The sequence below is a fragment of the Diceros bicornis genome, chromosome X (assembly GCF_020826845.1).
Source record: "Diceros bicornis minor isolate mBicDic1 chromosome X, mDicBic1.mat.cur, whole genome shotgun sequence".
Classification (NCBI taxonomy): Eukaryota; Metazoa; Chordata; class Mammalia; order Perissodactyla; family Rhinocerotidae; genus Diceros; species Diceros bicornis.
The window spans coordinates 15,491,789-15,506,963 of record NC_080781.1 but is presented as its reverse complement, the minus strand read 5'-3'; the positions used below and the strand labels follow the sequence as shown (position 1 = coordinate 15,506,963).

The window sequence follows — 15,175 nt, the reverse complement described above, 5'->3', positions numbered from 1 at the left end:
TAAAAAATTAAAAATGAAGTCTCTGTGCACGGAAGAATAGGAGGATTAGGAAAGGGGACCAGGAGTAAGTTTTCGTAACTTCAAGGAAATATCAGCTCTGCTACTTATGACCTGGGGAACTTAGGCAACTTATGTAACTTCTCTGAGCCTCAGTTTCCTCATTTGAAAAATGAAATAATATTTAAATGGAATAATCTAAGTGGAATATTCTTCAGAAACTATAAAGTGCTAAACAGATACTAGCTACCATTTCTAGGAGAGACCTTCATTCCCTGAGTGGATACACATCCTAGAGAAGAAATGTGGTCTGGCCTGTGGGTCAGGATGTGTCTGGGAGCATGATAGAATCTGGTTCTAGACTCAGATTGCTTGGGGTCATTTTCTAGCTCCACCGCGTAACAGCTGTATGTGAGCTTGGGAAAATTACATAACCTCTCCGTGCCTGTTTCTTAGAAAACAGAGATAGTAATAGTACCGCCCACACTGGGTTGATGTAAGGAATAAATGGGTTAATACATATTGTGGCAGCTACTGATAGTTGCCTAACCAATATCCATTCTCCCTTTCTTCTCCTAACCAATAAAACCCTAATTTTGTTCTAGGTGGCAATGGGCAAACAAAACTTGATTTGGTAGGATCCCTTGCAGTTAGGGGTGGTCACATGACTCAGTTCTGTCCAGTGAGATATAAGCAGAAATCTACTGGCTGAGGCTCCCAGAAAAGCTGTTTTCCTAATAAAAAGATAAGACTTAGCTGGCATGAGCCCTTTCCTCTTTGCCCTTACCCCTTTCTGCCTGGAACCAAGACACAACGCCTGGAGGTGGAGCAGCCCTCTTGTGCACATTAGGAAGAGAGCAGAAAGATGGAAGATGAGCCTGAGACATGGATGACAATGTGAAGCTGCTTCTTTCCTGGCCTCACATCATGTGAAATAAAAACCAACCCCTCTGTGTTAAGTCCCTGCTATTTCATTTACCTTATTACATGCAGCCAAACACATTCTCCAACCAATACACTTGTAAAGCGGTTTGAGTGGTGACTGGCTCATAGTTAGTAGTCAATAAATGTTAGCTATTATTATTATTATTTGCCCAGCATTCTGTTCCCTAACCAGGTGGCTACTAAGTATTCCCCTCATTGCCTTGCAATAGTACCCCAATTGTCCTTTTGAAATCAACCCTCTCCCTATTCTCAGCCCTGTGGTTTGCATGGGATTGACCACCCCCCACTGTGAGTGTGGGCCCTGATTGGCTTAAGCCAATTAGCACAGCCCACTTCCCCAGCAACAGTGATTGCCCAGGGATAGCACATAACTCAGGCCTAAGGCAGGTAGCACACCCTCTTCTCCTGGCAAAAGGGAGGGTTCAGATGGGCACGTAGCTAGAGACAGGCAATATGAGTGAGTCTCAGGGCTCCTGGAGAGAGCACTGGGACATAGACTCACTCTTCTCCCCCAAGTGTGGTGCTCTGAGCAAGGCTGTCACCATGAGGAGAGCCAGTGTGGGGGATGCAATTGTTACACGGAGAAGGGCAGACCAAGAGAAGGGCAGGGAAATGGAGCTGGAGCCCTCCCTCATAAATCTCCAGTTGAAATTTTACCTCTGGAATTTCAAGTCAGATTCATTTGAGACTGGTTTTGCTAACTCAGTTTGGGTTGAATCCTCTGTCATTTGCAACCACAAGATTCCTTCTGATACTATTACATGAAGAAAAGAATAATTTGATGTAAGGATTACAGACCTAGAGGGGAACTTTCCAAACTGGTCTAGTGCATCTATTTAATCAAATATATAGTCAAGTACAATATAAATTCATACCCAAACCACCTTTCCAAAAGAAAAGAACAGCAATAAAATCTACAATATGCAATTGTGTAAATTCATTCGAATTTCTGTTCCAAAAGAAAAACAACCCAGCCAGTTGAAAGTGTTGTGTTTTTGTTTTTTGTAAACACGTCCCGGAGAACTCCTTTAAGAATAGACGTACGTCTGGATTTTAGAACGAATGTTGGACCCAGAGGCAGACACTGGAATCCTATGACTACTATTGAAATAATATTCACAGACAGTTGTCATGGCAGCCTGCTCATTCTGCACAAAATAGAACCCACTGCATTTTAACAGGATTTAGCAGAGGGAAGCTGCTAGCCTGCAGACAGTCTCTGAGTTAACCTACTCATTGGTTTTGGTTTTATTATATATAGCCTTCAGACTATACTCTAATTGTATCCCCCAAAATTACAAATACTTAAAATCACTAATAAAGGCACATAATATGATTTTTGTTTAACACCTGCCTCACTCTTGAAATCTTCCCATTAGACTCTGAGGAACAGCTTGCAGGCAAGTCCCATGGTGTGCACACTTGAATCCACTTGTAAATCTAAAGAAGACAGTAAGTGTTGGGGAAGTAGAGGGAGTAACCAATTTCATTTCCATCACCAATTAGCACTGTCTGGATGCTGCTATCAGACATTTCCTTTTAAGTGGAGTTCTGTAGGAGTGGTGAGTAGCCAAGTTGTTCTATGCTCAGTTACACAGTCCCAGGGGAGTGACTTTAGAAAGTGGAAGCATCTCAAGACATATAAATAAGGGAGGGAGAGACAAAGTATTTTGAGCTGATCTGTTTCTCACTTGAGTGGCTATCTCTATCAAATCTCAACTCATTGAATGTGACTGGGGGTGATTTTGGAGATTACAGATAGCTGGTGTTGAGAGGAATACCACGAGGCAATCTCTAATATTAGACAGGTTTTCACATATCACCCTGCCCCCCTCTCCCCTCTGCCTTCTCTTTTGAGTCTCCTCTTTAAGAGAGAGGAGACAGAGTCTAATTAAAATCCGATAGCATCCCGCATTAGGAAAACCACATCAAGCCATTATCATCCATTAACATCTTGGAACGAATGAGTCCTTTGGGTAAACTAATGTTCTTCAGACTCCATGAGATGGGGCCATATCATATACTGTTTTTTTAAACTCCCACACTGTCCAACACTGTGCTTCTAGACATATTGCAGGCATGCGACATAAACAATTTCAATCAGGGGACGGGAACACAGGGCAGTCCCTCAGTAGCTGGTGGGCAGATTAAAGACTTGGTCAAAATGGTACAGGAGACAGCTAAGGGTGAGAAATGTGGAAATGTTGAATCAGTAGGGATTGTATTTTCTCTCATGTAACTGAAACTCCCACTAAACAATGGTATTAAAAATGAGGGGTTTTGGGCCAGCCCCGTGGTTTAGCAGTTAAGTGCGCGCACTCCGCTGCTGGCGGCCGGGGTTCGGATCCCGGGCGCACACCGACGCATCGCTTCTCCGGCCATGCCGAGGCCACGTCTCACGTACAGCAACTAGAAGGATGTGCAGCTATGACATACAACTATCTACTGGGGCTTTGGGGGGGGGGTGGAAATAAAGAAATAATTATTTTTTTAAAAAATGAGGGGTTTTATTTTTCACATGTAACAAGGAATCTGGAAGTAGGAAATCTGGGGCAGGGATCCAGGCACTTCCTTCTTTCAGCTGAACCATGTAGCTTTCTTCTTCATAATTGTCAACTCATGGTCACAAAGTGGCAGCTCTACTTCCAGCATCACATTTGCATTCCAGGCAGAAAGCAAAGAAGTAAGGGCAAAAGAGGGCATACCAACCGAGTCTACTTCCTTTTAAAGAAATAGTTTTGGAAGCCAACCTACTTCTATACATCTCATTGGCTAGAATTATGGCATACAGTCTCTTCTAGCTGTAAGGGAGCTTGGGAAATCAAGCTGTTTTAGCTGGACACATGCCTAATCAAACAAAATCAGGCAGTGCAACGTAGAGGTTAAATACAGCCTATGGAGCCAGATGGCCTGGGTGCAAAACCCTGCTCCTTCATTTACTAGCTGTGTGAGTACTCAAGTTACCTAACTATTCTGTGCGTCGGTTTTCTCATGTGTAAAGTAAGCATAATAACAGTACCTTTCTCACAGGGTTCTTGTGAGGATTAAATGAGTTAATATGAATAAAGGGTTTAGAATAGTCTCTGATACATAACAAGTATTATACGAGTGTTTATTCTTCTAATTTTTATCATTGAGGAAAAGAAAACCGGATACCGGATAAGCAACTAGCAGTATCTGCCACAGATGTGTCACCCACTCTATAACTTTAACTGTCCTGGTAACTGTGCTACGTGTGAGCAAGTGCCCTGCCACATGGAGAACTGCTGGCTCCCGGGCGACAGGGAAACCAAACCCCTGCCCTGCCAGAAGTAACGATTCCATGACCATCAGCCTCGTTCCCACTTACTGGGAACTGAGGGCAACCAAAACTTCCCAGCGTCCGAGCAGGGCACCACTGCCAGCCACTGTGCTGCTGCCCAGCCGTTTTAGACATGAATCATCAGGAGGCCTTCTGTTCCACGTGTCAGTGAACCCAATCCCAGCTGGCCTGAGCACAACTGGGAATGTATCCTTCAAATAACTGGAGAGTCAACGGCTATACTTAAAGCATGACTTGGTCGAGGCCTTAAATGATGGCACCTGGTTGCTCTATTTCTCAGCTCCAATCCGTTGCTGTTGGCTCCATTTTCAGGCTTTGGGCAGGCAGTGGATCTCTTTCATGCTTTGTGGTCACCCGCTAACTTCTCAACATCCTCCCTGTGTTTTGGTAGTTCCCCACATTTGACTCCTACTTCCCCGAAAGAGAATAAGAAATTTGCTTTTTCCAGCCTTTCTCATGGCAAGACCACAGGTATGTAACCCAGGCTCTGCCAGAGGCCTCAACTGAGAAAAGGGCAACACGAGGAGTCAAGGGGTTACGAAAGCCATCTTCTGAGAAGATTAATGGCCGAGGGGTCCAATTTTCAGAGGCAGCAGTGATAGAGATTCTGAGAGATTCTGCAGAGAGGCTCCCTCACTGGTTGAGTTGCTAACCTGTACTCAGAGGGTATAGCACTGGGCATCTTTGCTGCCCCACACTGAGATTTAGACATTATTTCCGGCTTTGGAGTCTCCAAGGCCTTCTCGGAGATCCTGCGAGCCACCAAATACCCTTTAATGAACTCACTGTCTTCTTAAACTAGCAGGAATGTTGAATCAGCTTAGGTGACATTATGCTTTGGTAACAAACAACCCAAAATCTTAATGGCTTAGGATAATCAACTGATTACGTTAATCAAGGTTTATTTTTCACTCCTGTTCCACGGCCAGCGCAGGTTGGCTGCAGTTCCATAACATGAGGTCTTCCCTCTAAGACTCAGGCTAACCTCTCTCTGGGGCACTGCTGTTCTCACAGCAAAGAGGAGACACTGAGGTAGCGAACCACAAGCTGGCTCATCACGCTTTTGCTTGGAAGCAATACACATCACCTCTGCCTACATTCAAATGGCCAAAGCAAGACACTCGGTCAAGCCTATCAGTGGGGCCATGGTGTAAAAATCCTCCATGGGGAAGAGCAGTGACTATTTTGGACAAGAGGGCTCTGCTGTACGCAACTAAGAGCCCTGTCTGACACAATGCAATAGTAAGACGGCAGCAGAACCTCCAGCCTCTGGATTATCTCACATTCAAGTCCAAGGTGAACAAGGAAATGTCTCTTCTGGGGAATTCAAGCAAAAGCCCCAGGATTGGCTCTTATGGGGACGGACTGACCTGGCTGGAGTCATCCCCAACCCTGCACAGATTCAGTCAAGACATATTTATCAAGCACCTACTGTGTGCTAGGCACTACTTAGGCTCTGTGGAATACAGCAGTGAACAAAACCAAATCCATGCCTTCAAGGAACTTTCATTCTAGTTGAGGATGGTGGGGGACTGGCAATCAACAAAATAAATAACTAAATATCTAGAAAATCAGGTGGTGATAAGTGCTGTAGAGAAAAATAAAGCAGGAAAGGGGGATACTGAGTTTCTAGTGTGACGGGGAAAGGAAAAGAGCAATTTTAAATAGGGCAGTCAGGAAAGACCTCACTGAGAAGATATTTGAGCAAGGTGAGAGGGCAAAGGGTGACCCAGGGAAAGAGCATTCAAGGCTGAGAGAACAGCAGATGCAAAGGCCCTGAGGCAGAAGAGGCCTAGTGTGTTTGAAGAACAGCAAGCAGGCAAATGTGGCCGGAAGAGAGTAACAGAAAAGGCAAAGTAATAGGATATATGATCAGAGAGGTAACAGATAGGACAGATCAAGCGGGGCCTTGCGGGCCACTATAAGGCTGTGGCTTTCATTCTAGTTAAGGTGAGGAGCTACTGAAGGGCTCTGAGCAGAGGAGTGACAAGATCTAACTTGGGTTTTAAAAGGATAACTCTGGCTACTGTGTGGAGAATAGTCTGTAGGGAAAAAAACGCAGAAGCTGGGAGACCAGGAGATGAGGTTCTTGGCAATGATCTAAGCAAAAAGTGATGGTGGCTTTGATTAGTATGGTAGCAGGTGAGATGGTAGAAAGTGATCAGATTCCAGGTAGATCTTGAAGGTGAAGCCAATAGGATTTGCTAGTGAGGTTAGAATTGAGTTGTGAGAAAAAGAAGAATCAAGTATGATTCTAAGTTTTAGGCCTAAATAACTGGAAAGATGGAGTTGCTCTTATCTGAGACAAGGAAGACTGAGAGAGGAGCAGATTCAGAGGATAGAGCTCAAAAGCTTAGATACAGACATATTAGGTTTGAGATGCCTATTAGACATGTAAATGGAGATGCTGAGTAGGTAGATTTGGAGTTTGGGAGAAAAGTCTGGATTAGAGATATAAATTTGGAAGTCATCTAGGTTATAGATGATATTTAAAGGTATTAGATTGAATGAGGTTGCCAAGGTGGTGAGAATGAATAGAGAAGTCCAAGAACCAAGGCCTGAGGTCCACCCATGTTCAGAGGTCAAAGAGATGAGGATCCAGCAAAGGTGACTGAGAAGGAGCAACCAGTGAGGTAGGAAACAAAAATCAGGAGAGAATGGTATCCTAAAGGCAGGGGAGGGAAAGTGCTTCCAACAGGAGAGGAATTGGGGAGAGCGCCTACAGACAAATCTTTCTAAGAGTTTTGCTATAAGGAGAGCAGAGAAATGGAAGTAGCTAGAGGCAGAAATGGAATTAAGAGATTATTTTTTTAATGATGAGAGAAATGTGTAATATTTGCATGCTGATCAAAATGATCCAATGGAGAAGTTAAATAATGATGTAGTTGAAAGAGGGCGGAACTGTTGGGGTGGTTTCCTTGAGTAGGTGAGAGCAGGCTGGCTTTTGATAGGAATGCAGACCACTCATCTAGGACAGGATTTCTCAACCGTGACACTATTGACATGTGAAACTGGGTCATTTTTTGTTGTGAGGGGCTGTTCTGTGCATTGCAAGATGTTTCACGGCATCCTTGGTCTCTACCGACTGGATGCCAGTAGCACACCAACCCCTCCCAGTCATGACAACCAAAAGTGTCTGCAGACATTGCCAAATAGCCCCCAAGATTTTGCCCCCCCCCCCGGGGATATTTTGAGTTGTCACAACTGGGGGAGGGGTGCTATGGGCATCTAGTGAGTAGAGGCCAGGGTCGCTGTGAAACATTCTACAACACACAGAACAGGCCCCAACGACAGAGTTACCCAGTCTGAAACGTCAACAGGGCTGTGGTGGAGAAGCCCTGATCTAGACGAAGAGCCCTGGTCTAGATCTATGAGGGCACACATGCAGGTAGGTGGGCAGATGTGGCGGGTACTTGTAGAAGTTCTCTTCTGATTGCTTCCATTCTTGCACTGAAATAAGGCAGCAAGTCCATCAGCTGTAAGTGAGGTTGGGGAAGGAGGTACAGGAAGTTTAGGGAGAGAAGATATGAAACTGCCCTTTAGGGGAGGTAGAGAATGAATGGACAGGGGAAGCAGACAGATTCTAGGCTACATTAAAGGCTCACTTGAGGTAAGTAGTCAAGAATTTAACATAAAACCAGTTGGCCTGAATGTGTGTTCTTCTTGGGGCCATATTCAGGGGCGGAGTAGGGAGAGAGTTGGATTTAACAGGTTGTGGTTTTGCCAACAAATACAAGCAACAAAGGGGCAAACGAGTGATAAAAACCACCACAGAACTCGAGCTGGGTAAGAAGACAGAGGGATGTAAGTGACTGAAAAGGTAGGTGGGCAGAAAGCAACAGATATCCATTCCAATAGGCTAGTTTCAAATGTTCTGAACATGGAGAGCTACAAAAGGGGAAAAATAAGGCGAGCTCTGCCATACTATGATAATGACTCACTTTTCTTAGTAAATACTTGAGTATTCACTGAAAGACAGAGTACAATCATTTCTAAATGAAATGAAATGAAATCAGCTTCCTAAGTCAGCTCAGCGTTTGGGGCTGTGGTTTCTTTGGTTGCATTACTCTCCATCAGTGAAGCCTAACACTGGGGAAGCCACACTAAACATCTGAGAAATCAGAGGACTCAAAACGTTTAAAGTGACTTCTGTGTTTATTTACTAGTTTGTTGATGTATTTGTCTTATCGTTGTTCAGCTGCTTATGGGTATACCTGGGAGGGGGACAGGCCTCACCAATCTGACTGAAAAGACTGAAGTGCCAGGCAAAACTGTGGGCAGCTGAGGCACTATCCAGGACACTGGTGGTTTCAAGGTGCAAGTCATCAACAGTTGTTTCCAGCAGGCTCTTGGTTCCTGCTTTTGAGGATTTCATTTAAAAACTACAGAAGATGAAAAATAAAAGGTATCCACCTCCTCACTGGCATGCATACAATATATTACGAGACCAATGGCACTCGTATGGGAACAACAACATGTAGTCTTTCTGGACATGGGCCTCCCGAAATCACTTAAGTATCAGAAGGCTGAGTTTGAGCCCAGCCCTGCCACTCACCTGTAGAATGGTCTCAGACAAGGCAAGCTTTTCAGCTTCAACTTCTTCAGCTGAAAAATGGAGATAGTAACACTTACCATGGCTATCTCATAGGAATGTATGTGAAAGTGCTTTGTAAACCATATTGCACTTTACTAATAATAGAGATTGTGACTACTCCTTGAGGGCACCCGGAGAGTGGAACAAGAGTCTCCCTCCTTGTCAGAATAGAGAAATGGAACACGAGTTTTTCACTAAGGGCAGAAACCTGTGTCACGTGCATTAGAGGTACACCAGCTTCTTTTCTACAGAGAGTGTACGTGCAGGAACTTGGCCAAGGCTTGCACTTGGTGAACCCACCCTTATAGCAAGTGCAGACAAAGCTGGAGGGAGAGCAAAGCGTTCCCTGGAGACAAACCAAAATACAACTGGTGAGTGTAATTTCAGGCCCAATTCTTGGTAGCCTTGTTTTGAACTGAGAGGGGTTTGGCAACAGGTGGGATATACTTAATATTGGGCATCCCGGAGTCAGAGTTCATTGACTAGCAGAAACACGGAGCTTTCATGAATGCATCCTCTGGCTAGTGGCTGTCCACCCATGGTCATCTCATGGCTCATAATCTAAACATCAAGTGCTCAAGAGGCCTCTCGAAATGTATCAACAAAAAGGCATTCTGGAAGAGGCCCCACGATGAATATTACAGGGCGCTAACCAGGACACAGGAAATCTGGTCCTAGACAACCCAAGCACTAGCTGCAGGCCTGCCTCTATTTCTGTAGAAAAACTTACAGGGCAGATAACAGCCTCCATTTTCCCACCTGGAAAGTAGGGATGACATTTAGACCCAGAGGGCAAAGTGGGGGTGTATAGTCCAACCCATGCATTTCACAAAGGAGGACACTGAGGCTTGGGAGGAGAACTGACTAGTTCAAGAGTAGCCAAGACAGGACTAGAATCCAGATCATGCCCCTCCGATTAGTGCACCTTCCACCCACCTGTTTCTTCCAGGGGCTTTCCCAGGAAGACAGGAGTTGGCTGAAGGGGTTGCTTTCGTACAATCAGTATCATTTCTCCACCATTCTGGGAGCCTCAGAGGAAGACGTCAGGGAAAAGGCCGGCTGCAGCCTTCAGCCATGTCCAATTCAGCACTTAAAGATGCCCCCCAAATGGTTTTAAGTGGGTTTTTAAGCTTGAGGACGGCGGGAAATCCTAGGATGGTGACGAAGATCCATCCAGAAGCACTGGGGAGGGCAAACAGCACTGACAATGAAAACCAAGAAGCGAGACCATACAGGAGCCCTTTGTAACGGAGAGTCCCAGCACCCCGTGGGGACCACAGTCCTGGAAGCACAGCGGCAGGTTCGCGGGCCTCGCACGGGCCGCGCTGGGGTTAATGCTCTGCTGTCACCGTTTTGGAATTCGTAATAACTTATGAACGAGGAACCTGGCATTTGCATTTTGCACTGGCCCCTCGAATCTTGTGGCCGGTCCTGCTTCATCCCCCCCCAGCCATAAAGGGGTGGCCTGTCTACACCGCACCCCCAACCCCACCCAACCCCAGGCGAATCAGAGCAAACAAAAGCCCGGTCATTTTTCGCCCCTCTCTGAGGGGAAGAAAGTTGTGGAAAAAGTCAGGGGCGCATTAAGAGCCTACATCCTCCGGCAAGAGGCCGACTGACGAGCGGCCTTTTCCAACCCTGGCAAAATGAATGCCAATATAGAAATGACCCCCAGCGCACCCCCAAACCCCGCGCTGCTGAATCTTGGCTCCAAGTGGGGCTCCCGTCCGCCCTGCTCCGGACTCAAGGCCTCCAATGTGCCCGAAGCGACTCAGTGTGTCCGTGGGGAAAATGGGGAAAGCGCGGGGCCCTCCCGAGCTGAGGGAAGCTGCCAGAACGGGCCGTGCCGCGAGCATGGTCCGCTTGCGCCCGCCGGGCCGGCCTCGCCGACGCCCCGACTGAGGGAAAGTTTGGGGACGGGTCATTAGTGCGACGGAACTCTCGGCCAGGGGGGTAAGCCAGGCTCTGGCCTGCCTGGTCGCAGGAGCGACGAACCCGGCACACGAGCACCGCGAGCAGCCCAGACACCGGAACCGGAGCCGGAGCCCGCGGCCTGGCCGCGAACGCCGTACCTCGCAGGAGGGGCGGGGCCACGGCGGGGGCGGGGCCACGGCGGAGGGAGCCGGTTTCAGCGGAGGCGCTGTTTATGATGTCAGACTATGAATAAACCAACGATGAGGCGAATCAGCGTGAAGGTTCCATAGTGTAGTGGTTATCACGTCTGCTTTACACGCAGAAGGTCCTGGGTTCGAGCCCCAGTGGAACCATAGCTGGGCAGCTGGTTTTTCAGTTTTACTACTTTGAGTGTCTGGGTAGAAACATGGAAAGCAAAGACAAGGTGCTTTTCTTTCTCCTTCTATTTTTTAATTTATTTATTTTATTTTTCTATTTTTTGGCATCTTTTTATCACAAGCGTAATGACAGATACCTTCTCCTCCCATCCCCGCCGCCATCGCCCTACCTGACAAACAGCAGAGGTAGGGTCCCGGCCGTGTCGTAGTCCCGAGGACGCCCCCGCCTCGCCCGGGCCCTACCCCCATCTCTTCTCCGGTACTCCCGAGCGGCCTCGGAAAATCCGGCACTCGTGGGAAGCAAGACCACCGGGCGCGGCCCTTTCCCTGCAAACCAAGACAGGCCGGCCTCCCCAAAGCCTCCAGCTAAAATATGGCAATACAGCAGCTCTTTGACTGCAGTTGAATTATTAAACGTTTATTATTATCATCGTCATCATCATCATGATTATTAAAGGTTTTTCACTAAACTCTAAAATGCAGAGCAGGGGAAAAAATAGTCCTTTTCTTTGTAATACAGCAGTAGAGTTTGTTGAATAGACCTTCGTCTGTTCAGTGAAGAATCCATACACACAATATAGAATAAATGTCAGCCTTGTAGATACTCCATAAATGCTGATTGAATGACTAAACGTTACCCTAGTTCCTTTTTGTTTCTCTTTACTAGTTCATTACAGTTTCGTTTGGGGGGTTATTATTATCTTTTTAATATTGGCCTGTTTCGTCTTCCACAAGAGGAATGAAGGAAAGTTGTCTGGGACTCTGGGGGCTGAGGTGGGATAGTGGCGGCCAAGAACTAAAAAGGGAAAACGAAACAGCATTTTTCTCTGCATTTTTCCAAGTAGTTTTGCTCATGCAGTGTGTACAATTGCATCCTTTTCTAATTCAAGAGTATAACACATGATTGCCCCTGTTACTACAATCACTTCATTAACTTGATTTTTTTTTTACCATCTTAATCCTTGTTAAGTGTACTGTTCAGTAATGTTAAGTATATTCATATTGTTGTGAAAAAGATCTCCAGAACTTTTTCATCTTGCAAAATTGAAACTCTATATTCATTAAACAACTCCCCTTCCCCTCATCAACTTTATTATTAATGGCTATATAATAATAATAGCTAATTATTTCAATTACTGTTCTTAGTATTTTACGTATATATATATCTCGCTCTCTCATCTAAGCCTCAGACTAACTCTATGAAGTAGGCATTATTATCACCATCTTACAGATCAGAAAGTTGAGGCACAGAGACCTTAAGTAACTTGCCCAAGGTCTCATAACAAGTGGTTGAGCAGGGATTTGCCCCCAGTGTGTCTTGGGAATCTCTGCTCTTAACAGTTAACTACATGCTGCGCTGAACATCCTAACCTTGGCCATGTAGATTGTTTCCCATTTTTTGTTATTATAAATAATGCAGCAATATACATCTTCGTGTGTAACTGTCCCCCCCGCCCAAATTTAGTATTTTCCTGAGTGAATAGGTATGAACATTGATGCCAATGTGCTTTCTAAGAGGGGAATCCATGTCATTTTCATGGAATTTGAGAATGTTAGTGCTTATTCTGCGGGAAATTGCTCAAGGTCACCCCCTAGAAGATGATGGCACGGAAAGGATTAAGACCTGGGCCTTCTGATTCTAGTTGCTATTTCCCTCCACTGCTCCCCTTCCATTTAAAAATAAAACCAATATCTTCCTTTGCTAAACTGACCTCCATTGACATTAGATTTTTCTCTGAGACTTCCTTGTTGAGGCAGGTAACTATGTGGGTTAACTTGGTGGGGCTCAGCGAAAGCCCTAAGAACTAAATGGAATAAGATGCTTAATGAGGCCAGTGCTCAAGTTAAGCTCCTGCTCCTGGAGAAGCTCTCCACTTCGAGAAGGTAGAGCTGCAGCCAAGGACAAGGGGAGAATGCCACGCAAGATAGAAGGCTTCTTGTTTTTACTTCTCTTTGGCTATGAAGGTATGTGCTATCCAACCATTAGGGTTCATTAAATACTTAATAATACAATTGAATTAATAATATAGCTGATTAATAGAAATGCAACCTGAATAATTAAAATATTATTAATTAGCAAGGCATGTTAATTAAGTAATATGCATTGTTAATGAACAACAGTTGTCTTGATATGGATGCAGTCCTCTTTGTCTCGCCACTGGCTTTCTAGTTTTGTGAGGAGCCTTCTAAAGTTCAAACAATGCTTTAAATGGGACAGAGAGAAGGAAGGGTGTCAGAAATTGTAGCTATAAATTGTAACAATTAATAAGAAAGTGTGGCATATTCTTGAGTATTTTTTGGAGTCAAAGTTAGAGTGATTGTAGAATTTAATCTTCCAAACCAGGACGTTATTGAGAATGGAAGAAGATGCTATTAATAATTCTGCTGGGACAACAGGTGTAAACCAGGACTGTCCCGGGCAAATTGGGACGTGAGGTCACCCTAGTTTAAATATGGATTAACATAACAGGCCAAGTACCACTGGACTCTAATAGAAAGCATAATCCATCTGAGAGTCAAGAACTCCTGAAGACTCAATAGACTCCTCAATCATTTTTAAATTTCTAAGTATCCTAGCAGGAGTGATATGCTTAAAGGAGTGAGGAGAAATTAAAGGCAAATCTCTAAAACATTATCCAATTCAACTTTCAAGTTCTCTTTCAATCTTTGAAGTAATATTCTTTCATGCCTCTCTCAACTCTCAAGGACCCATCAGCTCAGAATTCCTTTTTAGCTTCATTCTGAACATCAGAAATTGGTTGAATGTCTTCTTTGTGGTCACTGTTTATCTATGTGTATTACAGGAGTTAAGGAGGGCAGGAAGGGCGTGGCCTCTCCGCTCTGCCAGTAACCTGAGGGACAGACACGATGAAACTCACACGAGTCAGAATCCCTGGTTTAAATCACTTTCCTTTCTACCCTTTCCTTATATTTTATTGGTAGATTACTTGCTTTCACCATTCCCCAATCTCATGACTGTTGTTATTTAGTCACATTTCTCAGTATTTGGAAAGATTTGTAAAAATATAATCCCAAGGTCACTTTGCAAACCCAAATATATTTCTAAGTAGGAGTCATTTAGACCAATTGTCTCTTTTTTTTCCCTTTGCAATTAAGAGTCAGCAACTTGTCCCAGAAACTCTTAATACTTTAAGATGCTTTTGGATTGACTCCACTGATATGTTGGAGGAAGGTTCATTTGGGAATGCACAAATCATCATAGTAAAACACTGCCTATGTCTTATAACTGAGGCAGGCTTCTATTTATCTTATGTTGTACTTTTGGATTCAATGCCAATGATGATTTTGAAAACATCCACCTTATTAAATTATATTGGTTCAGTACTTGGTCATGGTCATTATATAAAAACAAGAAAAGAATCACCAAACTTCATCTTACAGGTGAGGGTGTCCTCTATGCAGGTGTGTCAACCATCAGTGACAGCAGATTTTTTTTAAAGCAGCTTTATTGAGATGTAATTTACATACCATTAAATTCCCCCATTTAAAGTGTGCAATTCAATGGTTTTTAGTATATTTACGGATTTGTGGAGCACACAATCTATTTTTTAGAACATTTTCATCACCGCATAAAGAAACTTGTACACGTGAAGCACTCACTCCCCTTTTCCCCCTCCCCCCAACCGCTGATCTACTCTGTCTCCATAGATTTGCCTACTCTGGACGTTTCATTTAAATGGAATCATGCTACATGTGGTCTTTTGTCTTTCATTCAGCATATGTTTGTGAGGTTCATCTGTGTTGAAGCATGTCCAAAGAACAGATTTACCCATGAATTTGCCTGTCGCCTAAAATAGTAACACTTTCACACCAGAAGCAATTTCCTTCTTTCTTCTTCAAGAGGGTCGTTACTGCAGCCTGCCGTTTTTCTCCTGTGTCTTATTCTTGTTTCTCAAGTAGATTGGAAGCTGGTTACAGTTTTAATCATTCATAATCTTATGCTTTTCTCCTTGGCTTCGTCTGTTTCCATGGGAAGGAAAGCGCTGTATTTAGTGACAGCCAATC

The 15,175-nt window shown here is 44.5% G+C and overlaps 1 non-coding gene across 1 annotated transcript; it reads left to right on the top strand.

Annotated features, from left to right (window-relative positions):
• The first annotated feature begins 11,052 nt into the window (after nt 1–11,052).
• On the top strand, nt 11,053–11,125 carry TRNAV-UAC (transfer RNA valine (anticodon UAC)). Its single transcript has one exon. It is a non-coding gene; the product is annotated as a tRNA-Val (tRNA).
• Nucleotides 11,126–15,175: the final 4,050 nt, after the last annotated feature.